The 11,844-nt window shown below is 35.9% G+C and overlaps 1 long non-coding RNA gene across 1 annotated transcript; it reads right to left on the bottom strand.

Annotated features, from left to right (window-relative positions):
• Nucleotides 1-326: 326 nt before the first annotated feature.
• On the bottom strand, nucleotides 327-11,435 carry LOC112650483 (uncharacterized). The gene is made up of 4 exons (XR_003130221.2): nucleotides 11,135-11,435; nucleotides 10,696-10,892; nucleotides 2,713-2,871; nucleotides 327-1,862 (listed from the first exon to the last, which is right to left on the bottom strand). It is a non-coding gene; the product is annotated as an uncharacterized LOC112650483 (long non-coding RNA).
• Between the last annotated feature and the right edge of the window lie 409 nt (nucleotides 11,436-11,844).

The following is an 11,844-nucleotide window of genomic DNA, read 5'->3' as shown; positions in this document are numbered from 1 at the left end:
AAGTGCTACTTATTAATCAGGAAATTCAGGTGAAAATGCTTTTCCTCCTACAAATAGCCAGGTCCAACAAAGTAAAATACGTAATGCTTAGCATCCAGTCAAAAATTACCAGGGTTACAAAGTAACAAGAAAATACAAAATATAATGATGAAAATAATCAGTCAAACCAACTCAGAACTGTCACAGGTGTTAGAATTAACAGACAAGATTTAAAACAGCACTATAATTATATCTCATATATTCCAAAAAATTAGAAATATGAAAGATATTTAAAAACCCAGTCAAACTTGTAGAAATGAAATTATAATGTATGAGAAATACACTGGGCAAAATTAACAGAAGACTCTACATGGTAGAAGGAAAGAATAGTTAACTTGAAGATAGAGTAGTGAAAATTATTGAAAATGAAATGCAGAGAGAAAATAGACTGAAAAAATGAACAGACATGAGTGAGCTGTAGGACAATATTACAGGCCTAATATACATATAATAGCATTCCCCAGGTAAGTGAAAGAGAGCAGAACATATTTGAGTAATGCTGTAGATAGAACTCTCACATAGCTCCAAGATTTCCCAACACCTGATGAGTCTACCCCTGAGTAAGCCTCAGGGAAATGTATGTGGTAAATTTTATTCTCTTGATTAGATTACATTATATGGCATAATTAACCTTAAGATGGAGTGATTATTCAGGTGGTCCTGGACCTAATCACATGAGGCTTTTTTTTTTTAAATTTTTTATTATTTATTTATGATAGTCACAGAGAGAGAGAGAGAGAGGCAGAGACATAGACAGAGGAAGAAGCAGACTCCATGCAGCGGGAGCCTGACGTGGGATTCGATCCCAGGTCTCCAGGATCGCACCCTGGGCCAAAGGCAGGTGCTAAACCGCTGCGCCACCCAGGGATCCCTCGCATGAGGCTTTTAAAGGAAACTGTTTTCTAGCTGCAGAAGAGAAAGTTAGAAATTTGAAGCACAAGAAGTATCTAACAAATCACTGCTGGCTTAAAGTGGAGTGGCCATGTGGCATGGAATACAGGTACCCTCTAGGAGCTGAAAGCATTCCCTGGCTGACAGCCAGCAAGTAAATGAGAACTCAGTCCTAAAACCACAAGGAACTAAATTCTGCCAACAAAAAGAATGATTTTGGAAGAAGATGTTTGTACCCAGAGCCTCCAGAGAAGAACTCAGGCCAATAATTTAATTTCAAGGATGTGGAGGAATTGGAACTCTCATATACTGCTGGTGGGAATGTTAAATGATATGAATACTTTGAGAAAAGTATTCCAACTTTTAAAAAAGTTAAACATACACCTATCATATGACCCAGCCATTTCATTCCTAATTATTTACCCAAAATAATTGAAAGCATATGTTTTAACAAGATTTGGTGTGTCATGGAAAGTTTATGTGTATGGTAGTCCCCCTACCCATTATCCACAGACATGCATCCCAAGATCCCCAGTGGATGCCTGAAACCATGAATCATACCAAAGCCCATATATACTTTGTTCTTTCATATTCATACATACTTATGAAAAAATTTAACTTATAAGTTAGGCACAGTAAGAGATTAACAACAATCATAAAATAGATCAATTTTGTAATAATATACCATGACAGAAGTTATATGAATATAATCTCTCTTTCTAAATATAATCTTATTATACTAACTTACTATATCATTATATTTACCCTTCTTCTTGTGATGGTATGATGATAAAATATGTAAGTAAGGAGATGAAATACGGCAAGTAAGGTAGGTATTGTGTTGTAGCATTAGGCTATTATTTATCTTTTGACTGTATGTCAGAAGGAAGATCATCCACTTCCATGCTACATTTGACCAAGGGTAACTGAAACTGTACAAAACAAAACCACAGATAAAGTAGAGGGAACTACTGTAATAGTCATAAGGTATAAACAATAAAAATCCCATCAATTGGTGAATAGATAAATAACAAATCCTATTCTATATATACAGTGGAGTACTACTCAGAATAAAAAGTAAGGAGTTATTGAGGTGAGGAGTTATGCTACAATATGGATCACTCTCAAAACAATAATGCTGTGTGAAAGAAGCCAGACATACACAAAAATGAATATTGTATAATTACACTTATGTAAAACTCAAGAAAACATAATTCTAATCTATAATGACAGAAAGCAGATCAATGGTTGCATGGGAATGGGGGTGGAACAGGTACTAGTGGAAGAAATTAGTTACAAATATGCATATGAAAATTTGGGGATGATAGATTATATTTATTATCTAGATTGTGATGATTATGTAACAGATGTAGATATGACATTAAAATATATTGAATTTTTAATGTTGAATATGTGTGACTTGTCTTCGATTATATCCCAATAAAGCTGGAATTTTTTAATTGAAGTATAATTAACATACAGTATTATATTAGTTTCATGTATACAGTGTAATGATTCAGCAATTTAACGTTACTCTTCAGACCCTGGACTTTTAAACTAGGGCTGTACAAAGGTGTACTTGGAGTACTTGAAATAGTGGGATGACCATGAGAGATTTTATTCCCCCTGAGACAAAATCTATTCAAAATTTGAGGAAATTTTTTATATAATAAACACCTATATTATAGTCTCAAATACAAAATATCCATGAATTAACCAAACAAAACATGAGGTGTTAAAGACATACTAAGATAATTTTAGACAGTTTCTTTTTTAAATTACCAGTATGGGGGATCCCTGGGTGGCGCAGCGGTTTGGCGCCTGCCTTTGGCCCAGGGCGCGATCCTGGAGACCCGGGATCGAGTCCCACGTCGGGCTCCCGGTGCATGGAGCCTGCTTCTCCCTCTGCCTGTGTCTCTGCCTCTCTCTCTCTCTCTTTGACTATCATAAATAAATAAAAATCAAAAAAATAAGTTACCAGTATGCTTTTAGCAGAGCTCAAACCTGCTGAGACTTAGCTGAGATATATCAGTGGGTAAAGAGAGAACACCAAGACTTGGTGAAAGCCAGAGAGAGAAGAGGTTGACTACCAACGTGAGGTTATCATACCATATGGTTCTGGGGACCATAGTGACCATGGATTTGAACTGGACTGGCATCGCTCTTCTGTTGACTTCAGGTATAAATTAGTTGAAGACATGAAGGACAATTTTCATCCTTTTGAGGGTTGGACATACCATGGGTACAGCTAATCATGTTGGAGTTAATAACACAGCTCCCGGAGTAGCAAGAAGCTAAAGCTGATACCTACTATGGAGACTGAGCCAATATAGGCAAACATTGTGGCTCATGTGGCCTCTGAATTCTTATCTCACTCAGCTAATTGGTTCTATTGCAGCAAAAGTAATTCTCCACTCTACTCACTTTGGGGCTGAAATTTTCTGCCTTGATCTGTCTTTGCTAAATAACTTAGAAAGCCTAAGTTTGGCCTCTGAATGAAGTAATCATGACAAGAAGTGTAATGACTACCACCAGCTGGCAATTTGAAGAATGAGAATATAGGAGAAAAATATTCTTTTCCCCATCAGTTGTTCTTTAGTCTCCAGATATCTTTTTTCTGGAAACAAGGCAGAAGACATGGGAAAGGGAAGCTCTGAGAAAAGCCATAAATGCGTGAGGAAAACATTTCTTATTCTCACAATTCAAAAGAATGATGTACCATTTTGTCACTTTATCTTGAGAAAGACCATTAATAAAATTGAGTTAACACTAAAGACTTAGTCATGAATTAGCCACTAGAAAGAGACATACTTAAATTGCAAATTACTTTTAAAGTCATTAACCACCCCAAACTTAATAAAGTGAAATCTTCACACTGTTAAAGCGAGTAACAGATGTTGTTTTTAATGTTTAATGAAAAATATTTATCTGCTGCTATGATAAAATCCTGTTTCCCTGACCCTCTTTTTAACTCTGGCTAGGTTTGTTATGTTACATTAAAACGTTCTTTTGCAAGATGATCAGTACATTGGTTTTTTTTTTTTTTTTTTTTACAGTTATTCAGGCTCAAACTTAAATAAATGTTATTTTTTGGAGCTCTCCATAATGCATATTTGAAGGGCAAGAGCAAGTCTATAGAAATCTGTGAGAGTAAAATGAAGAAATGGCTTTTTTTTTCTTCAGCCAACATGGCAGATGAAGAAGATCTGTAACCACAGAAAAGCATGTCTAATTAGTGCAGCTTCAAGCTATGAGAGAGACTGAATTGGCAAAGAGCTTTCTCTTGGATGATCTTTTCTTTTTCTTGGATTATTTAAAGGAGACTAATTTCTTAAAGCCCTAGGCAACAGGGTCACAAGCAGTAAGCAAAACTTGTATCAAGAGAATAATGGTATTTCAATGTTGAGGAAAAATACCATCATAGCCAGGAGGGAAGCCATCAAAACTTAAGCTGCTGCAATCTGGAAGCTTCTCCTCAGGACCTGTTTATTGCTGGTTCACTGTTTTAAGCAGCATAAAGTGCCAAACGAGTGGCAGGTGGGAAGGTTATGTGAAAAACTATCTGCATGAGTTAAGGGACTGTAAAGGTACAAAAGGCAAACACAGAGGGAATGAAGCCCCCTGAAATAAAAGATGAAAATGTTAGTGAGTTCTTCTACTAAGAGATAAAACTAGCTTCCATCCATGCAGACCTAAAGTGAATCACCAAAGTAGGTTACCTCATTAGCCGGTGTAGATAGAGCTCCTTCTGATTTGAAAATGTGTTATACATTCTCAATTTTGTGTAATAACACAGAGAATACACCTTGATTTCACCTTCTAGTCTTAGAACTAGCTCCTCATCCTTTTCTTTCCAGCTCCAAGAAAGAAAAATAGCAATCAAGGGCGGGGGGGGGGGGGGGATGAGAGAAAAGCATAAAACATCAATTTAGCCTCCCTGAAACATCTGCTCCCATAAGAAAGGAACACTTTTTCCTTCTTTTAGATAGATCCTGGCAGATTGAAATATTAAACAATCAAAGTTTGCTCTTATCAGTTATATTGTGATGAAATGCCAAAAGTAATCTTATCCTTGACCACAGATGAATAGATCATTACCTTCTGAGGAACTGCAAAGATGACCTAGAAGGTTGTGTGGAATATAAAGATGTTATAGTTAAAAATGGACTATAACTAACAATTCACATCTACATATATTTACAGAATATAGCATCTATTATAGGCCAGGAACTATGTCAAGGACTTCAAGGAGGAAACACACAAAGATGGCTACAGCATAGCCCCTGACTCAAGGAAGTTTAAGGTTTAAAAGAAAGATTAGAAAAAGGACATAAGGGGACCCCTGGGTGGCTCAGCGGTTTGGCACCTGCCTTTGGCCCAGGGCGCGATCCCGGAGTCCCGGGATCAAGTCCCGCATCGGGCTCCTGGCATGGAGCCTACTTCTCCCTCTCCCTGTGTCTCTGCGCCTCTCTCTCTTTCTGTCTATCATGAATGAATAAATAAAAAACCTTAAAAAAAAGAACAAGGACATAAACTTCAATAGGCAGAAAAAAAAATCCTTTAGAATTGTTCAAAGATGTTTAGATGAGGAACTCTGAAGTTTAGAGAGAGACCAATTAGTCACTCACCATGATTTTGTGGATTGAATAAGGTTTCCCCACAACCCAGCACAGCCCTACAGAAAGGTCAAGGTTGGTGATTCAGGTTGGGAGAACAAATGAGCTAAAGCATCGAGTGTGAAGTATGAGGATACTTGGAGATGCCGGCTGGGATGTTGAATGTAAGAGTTGTTGATGAGAAAAATGTCCTATCATGTATTTCTTCAGCATACCATATTCATGGCTGGTATATTTATTCTAAATTCTTTCAAAGAAGAATGGCATATATAACAAAAAAAATGAAGAAGCCATATAAATACATGGAATTTCCCAGAGTGATTGCTTCTTTGTAACCAGCACCTTGTTCAGTAAGTGACATTACCAGCATCCAGAGAGGCCCCTCTCCATAACCTCTTTCATTCACACCCCCACTGATGATCATTATCCTTATTTCACCATCACTATAGATTAGTCAGTTTGAAACTTAATATAAATGAAATAATATAGTACATACCTGTGTTTGGATTCTTTACTCAATATTCTCCTCTGTGTCCTATGTAACTGTAGCTTGTTCTTATTGATTAGTATTCATTTGTATGGACTTGAAGGGTGATCTGTAGTTGATGTGACACTTGAACATGTGAAGTTTTTGTTTTTAATCTTTTCAATCAAATAAATGGATCAAAACCAACTCAGTTCCAAAATGGGTAAACAAATGCAGCCACTAATTAACTTAAACATGTACACAATGAAGTATTTGTTATATTCAAGTATGAATATTAATCAGTAATTTTCCAGGATGTCTGGGTGGCTTGGCAGTTGAGCGTCTGCCTCTGGCTCATGATGTGACCCTGGAGTCCCATGATCAAATCCCACATGGGGCTTTCCGTCAGGAGCCTGCTTCTCCCTCTGCCTATGTCTCTCTCTGTGTCTCTCAAGAACAAATAAAATCTTTTTTAAAAATTATCAATAATTTTTCTTATTAAAGATGAGTATCCACTCTGATGAGAACACTGCAGGGTGAATTGGGTCACTTCTGTGTTCTCTTTGATTGCTTCTACTTTGTTTCATACACTGGCCTGTTTGACTTTTCTTTGAGTTCTGTACTATTGCCAGTGATGGGGGGAGTCCTCTGATGTACCATACATGTTATATTCTAGTGCAAATTTTTTGCTCCAACTGAAAAGCATTGGGACTTCTACTAACTTTGTCACGTTAAAAAAAAAAAAATCCTTGCACTTGTTTTGTTTCCCAATTCTAGAATAACTCTGTTGAAAACCCTTACTCTCTCCGATGAAAGGAAGTGTTATCTTCCTCTTGAGGAAGCTCTGTGTTTTTGAGCAGGAAAAACTAACTTTCAGGGCTGCCATCTGGAAGGTTTCTCACTCAGGAAACTTATACAAATTCTCTCTCTATTGTCCTCAAAAGGATCGTCCATCCCTGAATCTGTGACTCTCACAGTGTCTTACACGGTTAATGTTTATCTGGGGGAAAATAGCAGTTCTTAGGATCATAGGCAGAACTTCCCATCTCAGTTACCAATTCTAATCATTACCTCCTTCAATCCCTGATATCTGCTTCTATATGCTTTTGAGAGGAATAAAAAGAAAGAACCAAGAAAATGGGGACCAAGGAAGATGGCACTTTCATACTGGATTGTGTATATGTTCGGAAATTCAGTAAGAAATTTGAAGACTGCGGGGCATAGTACTCCATGGGAGCTCCAAATACTACTTGTCCCAATAGATTGAGGTTATTTAATTTTTTCCTTTTTTCAATTTTGGAGAACAGAAAAAGTAAAAGTTAGCAGTGTGAGAAATGTTCCCATTTTAATCTTTCTTGCTACTGTGAAGCTGTAAATTTTTGGGAAGCATTAAAGTTCATTTCCTACTGTCCATTCAAGCTACAATTCCATTGTATGTAAACAGTGGATTCTATCATTACTGTATAAAGAAATGTATTAATCAATTGGGTAGAACTAATAGATAGTTTGGAACTTAAATACCACCAACAATATCTCCATAAGGATATGAATATAGGCCAAGCATCTTAAGGAGAAATACTGTTATAATTTTCAGCATGTGGCAGGACTTTTTTGAAATTATGTTTTATTGTAATATTCAGTTTATTCCAGGAGAGCACTTACCCTGAATGCAATATCTTACATGATAACACTTAATATAATAATACCACTGTTAGAGAGGGTATTTTAAAAATTATTTCTAAACAATAGAGCAAGTGTTGAATTTTAATATTATAAGTGAGAACTAGAATAGAATGTTTATATATTTAGCATCAATTGAAAGCCCATTACTCATCTACTTCTATTGATTCCACAAATGTTTATTGAGTGGTAGCTAACGTTTGTGAGATGTTGGGAATATAAAGTTAATTAAATCACTTGTCCTCTATTTCAAGGAGTTAATGGTATAACCTAGGAGGCAGTGAACAAATAATCATTGTGAGATATATTTCACTATGGAACTATCTAGCACCTTTGGGAAGTCAGAGGAAAGATGTTTTTGTTGTTTGTTTTTGTCAAACTTTTATATGTAAAGCTTCCCAAAAGTTTGAGCTGGATGGATTTGGAAGACAGGATGTTTTAGAAGTGGAGGTTGGGAGGCAAATGCAGTCCAGAGATAAACTTTATCTCATTCATCTTCACAGCACTCCTAAGAGGTATTATTAACCGTAGTTCACAAAAGACATATATAGATCTCAGTACTGATTTCTGGCTAAAATCCATTGTATATAAAAGCCTGTTCACTCTTCCACTCTATAAAAACTGAGGTGTTAATCTGGAGGTGACTTTTTAATACCATAATTTTTCTTGTGTAATAATTCACAATTTCAAACCATCTTCACATTAGTCATCTTATGCTATATGTTATAAAGTACAGGGTAGGCATCTTTTTGCCCCTTTTCCTATGGGAGAATAGCTTAGAGTGATAAAGAAATGGACTCAAGTGTGATAAAGAAACGGACTCAAGATACTCCAGATTTAGAAAGTAAAACCTAAGTTGTTCTAACTCCCATGTTGTATTATTTTTGTGCATTCTCTTATTTCTGAGTCTCACAGTTACTATGACAAAATGGAAAATTACTATGGTGTTTTTATTCTGATAAGGAGTTTATCATATTTTAAAAAGTATAGTTAATAAAAGTTGAGAAAACAGTTTTAATGGGATTAATTCAAAGAAGAATGGAGGGCATGAATTTAAAAATGTTAGCATGCATGAAAAGATACAGGGATCTTGGAAGGATATCTAAAAAGTTTATCACATAGAGCTTCATTCTTTTAAACAGGGAAACAACTTTTTCAAGTAGCTTCATGACCCATTTGCTACATACAGGCTGAACAAAATATGCTCACATGTTTCTAAGAAACAGATGTTGTTTGAGCCCTCATAGCATGCTGTTACTTGGTGCCTCTACCAGTTTAGGTAGGATTTAGCCATAAATCATAACTGAAGAAAAAAAAATCAAACAATCCATGGGAGCTTATATTTAAAAGAGGGTTGCAAAAAAATAAAAAAATAAAAAAAAAATAAAAGAGGGTTACTTTCAGAGAATATGTCACCAACTAGTCAAAATTAATCCACAGGACCACATTGTATGCATGAGAAGTGATTTTATATATTCTGCACTCCTGTCAGCTATATCTCAGGGGTTATGAAGAATACTATAAAGTTGAATCAGTCATGTATATTGAGACTGATAGTGAACAGTGGGTACTAATGAGTCGATCCTAAAGATGTTCAGAAACCCTAGTTAAGTTAGTGTAGATGAGGTCGTAGTTTTCATTTTTATCATGGATTTTATTTTCTTCTGTCAAAGATGTAATAATACTGAATAGACTTTAAATGACATAAAGCTCCATAATACCTTCATTTTTTATATCTCATTAATTACCTAACATAATGAATGCCAATCCAGAAATGGAAATGCAAAAACAGGTTACAATGATGGACTATAAACCTTGCCTTTTGCTGACATAAATTTGAAGACAGTGCACATTTAAGATGCTTCAATAGTTAACGTCTAAGGGAAATAAGATTTTGCAAAAACCAAATTTAATGCTTCCTACATGGATGAGGTAATAAGTTTGTAAAGCATCAGACAATCTTTTTCTCTCAGATTGGCAACTTTTCTGGCACATCTTCCAATTGTGTTTTTTCATGTGGGTGCCAATTGTCTTTTTTTTAGAGACATGTACATGAATATATGAGAAGAAAGAGAAATAAAGTACAAATGGGTCCTGTGTTTTTACTACAAAGTTATATTAAGTTTCCATACTGGAACACCTGTGGACCTCTAATTCCCAAACCTAATTAGGTATCAGAACAGTCGTAGTAATGGTCAGAATATAAGTCTGGGGCTGCCATCTTTTCCTACTGAATCGGAACAAGTGTTGGGTTGCTCATGAATCTATATTTTTAATCTTCTCCATGATGATTTTCATGCACAGCTAGCTTTGAGAAACACTATAAATACGCTTAACAAATACTGTCTGTGTACATATTTGACCCTGAAGATATTTGTAAATATTTGTAAAGTTTCTTTTACGTTATAAAGTATATAAAAGAATAATTTTATAAGTATCCCCCAACCCAATATCAACCTCTTAGTTAAATGCTATAAAGTGTTACACACCTAGCATAGTGCCTCTGGGTAGCTAGTTGTGTTGGTTTAGCTCCTGGATAGTAGTGAGCATGAGAGTTTCCAAATGTAAATTTTATCAACATCACCTCACTGTACTGAAATGGGAAGCATTAACTTCCAAGGGGGGGCGGGCGGGGGGAGCATGTGATATCAACTCAGCAGTAGCCCTTAAGAGCACCTTTCAGTCTTGCACATAGCTACATATAATTATAGTAATCAGCACTGATTACACTCTTAAAGTTTTTCTAGGTACTTTTAAATATTTGCAAAATTATTCAATATAATTTTCCCCAAAGAACCATGAGGTATGTGTTATTTAATCTACTTTCCAGCTAGGAAACTGAAGATTGCACAGAGGTATCCAACTCTATTAACAGTATTTTTAAACCAGCAAGATAATAAAACTACCACATAAATGTAGTCACTTGGCAGGTAACAATGATAACAAAATGTTGTCTTCATAAATATAGATAAAATTACTAAGAGCAAAATATGTCAGACCCACCTTCCTGACTACCGAGGCCAAGGGACCCTTCCCCCACACTTTCTCCATCCTCTGACATGCTTGGTTCAATGAGGGGAGCCTGCTGAGTTTGGGACTACATCAATCAGGAACTGTAGGGCCAGTGGGCATTAGAGACCTTCTATTAAGTTTTCTTATGAGTCACTAGTGAAGCATAGTAGTTTCCTGCCTCTGGCACTCTGTAGGAAAAAACAGAAACAACAGGCAATTTGCCCCTGTCACATAGATTAATCAAGAAAGGCATAACCTTTGTATCTTTGGCTGGTCTCTGATAAGGGGAAAAGGGCATTGTGATAGATACCGGCAGGAATCACTTCAATCATCTTTAACAGTCCTGGGACATAAGGCAAGGAGCTTAAAACTTTCATTTAAAACATGTTGTTGTTTTTTTTTTTTCTATTGAAGTTTCTGTAATTATTACCTGTGCTCCTTCTATCATGCCCTATTGTGAACAACTTCAAAGAAAAGAAGCAAGTTCTTTAGATCAAAGAAAAAAAATTGACTGGGGGAAAAATGGATTGTCTTTCTACTAAACACACACACATATTCTGTTGTTATGGCAACATAAGATCTAAGAATGACACACCAAATAATATGGTACCCAAGCGCATTACTACCGTCAAATGTCACAGTAAATGTGCTTCAGCTTCTGAATATGACATACCAGGTTGTTTCCTGTTCCTTTCAGTTCTTTTACTTAGGCCAAAGCAACTTACTCTAATGGGAACCAAATATCATCCATCACCTTTCTTAGTGGATGTTTCTTGCATGAAGAAATCCACTAACTCCACTAAAGAGATATGCCACAGGATGAAATCTGAGCTCGTTCTTAACAAAATAGCTGCTTATCCTTTAAAACCCATTACATCGTATCTATATAGCAGTGTGTCCAACTCGGGAATTCATTTGTATATATATATATATTATTTGTGTTGGTGTGCATAACCTTGGATTGGCTAAATATGTGTAGACAAAGTAAATCATACTTATGTGATAAAGTAGTGGATGGAATTTTACCATTTTTTGGATGCTGCTACATGTTTGTATAATAGCTTTATTCTTTATATTATCTCTAATATGCTTACATATGTTAATGTTTCATTCTTGGTGCTGACTTAAAACTATACTGTG

Source organism: Canis lupus, chromosome 11, assembly GCF_003254725.2.
Source record: "Canis lupus dingo isolate Sandy chromosome 11, ASM325472v2, whole genome shotgun sequence".
Taxonomy (NCBI): Eukaryota; Metazoa; Chordata; class Mammalia; order Carnivora; family Canidae; genus Canis; species Canis lupus.
This window is presented reverse-complemented; position numbering and strand designations above follow the sequence as displayed.